We start from the raw sequence: 1,497 nt of genomic DNA, 5'->3' as shown, positions 1-1,497 counted from the left end.
GAGAGGTTGCTGACTAGATGGTCTGAATGTTGCTTCTAACTTGATGTTGCACAATAACAAACTATGGATAGGCCAAACATTTTTGCTAATAAACTACACAAATAGAAATATGTAAAACTGCATCCTTTACTATTCTTTACTATCACAAATTAATGTGATCTGAAGCCTACACCAATCTGCAAAACTATTTTAAGAAAAGTCTCCTCCAGTCTGTTGATCTGGAAGAGTTCCACTGAACCAAGTTTAGTGCAGATATATTTGTGCATTTCTTGGTATCTTAATTGTACCAAAGAGCTCCAACTCACTCTCTTTTGACGTGGCTACATGATAAAAACACTTATCAGTCTCAGTGAAGTTTCAAAATTCTAGAGACTCATCATTGGCCCATATGCATTAATCATGAAGATGACTTCTACCAGATGCTTATAGAAAAATATGCATGAGAAATAATAATATACATATTGATACATTCACAGATAGACACATACACAAGTGTAAAAGTGTGTGTATGTGTGTGGTCCCAAGGATCAAGCAGAAGTAAGTATATAAATATATTCTATATAACATACATGTATACTGCATGTTTATTTAGATACAGATACATGTATTATATGTAAATTATTGTTCATTTGAGGTAGAATTTCTATGTAGTTCTCACTGGAAGTGGCCTACTCAAAACCCTCTTGTTTTAAGCTTCCAATAGCTAAGTACACAACTGGATCACTATACATGATATACTTTTTTTTTTTTTTTTTTTTTTTTTTTTTTTTTTTTTTTTGGAAAACACTTTGCAGTCTGGGTCCTTTATTTCCTTTTTCTACATTAGGCAATGAATTCATATGGAATGGGCTCAGTCTCTTTTCCGTTGGTCCTCACAAAGTGCGCTTCTCTGGGTGGTGCAGGCTGGCGCTTCAGCTGAACCCAGGCGCCCTTCTCTTTGGCTTTCTTTTTCTCCTGGTCGTTCTCCTTCACCCGCTTCAGGGAGCTGGCTCTACTCTTCGAGTGCTTGATGTACTCAATCCCCACATTGATCCTCTTAGCCAGAATCTTGCCCTTAGCTTGCTTGTTTACAATGATGCCCATGGCATACGGGGTGACACTGTAGACTCTTCCGGTTTTGCCATGATAACACTTACAGGGCATTCCTTTTTGAACAGTTCCCATTCCCTTGATGTCTACAATATCACCCTTCTTGTAGATTTGCATGTATGTGGCCAAAGGAACAACTGCATGTTTCCTAAAAGGCCTAGAGAACATATACTGGGTGCCTCTCCTCTTTCCCTTTGTGTTTGTTATTTTGATGAATTACTGGAAGATGGCTGCCCCACGATATACTTTTTTTTCCCTGGTGTTTCGAGACAGGGTTTCTCTGTGTAGTCCTGGCTGTCCTAGAACTCACTCTGTAGACCAGGCTGGCCTTGAACTCAGAAATCTGCCTGCCTCTGCCTCCCAAGTGCTGGGATTAAAGGCGTGCACCACCACCACCCGGCTTGTATC

General features: G+C 39.5%; 1 pseudogene; it reads right to left on the bottom strand.

Moving 5' to 3' along the window:
* Positions 1–822: 822 nt before the first annotated feature.
* Positions 823–1,290, bottom strand: LOC116087594 (annotated as a pseudogene).
* Between the last annotated feature and the right edge of the window lie 207 nt (positions 1,291–1,497).

This window comes from Mastomys coucha, unplaced genomic scaffold (assembly GCF_008632895.1).
Source record: "Mastomys coucha isolate ucsf_1 unplaced genomic scaffold, UCSF_Mcou_1 pScaffold13, whole genome shotgun sequence".
Lineage (NCBI taxonomy): Eukaryota > Metazoa > Chordata > Mammalia > Rodentia > Muridae > Mastomys > Mastomys coucha.
The sequence above is the reverse complement of the archived record's forward strand: the minus strand, read 5'-3'. Positions and strand labels throughout refer to the sequence as shown.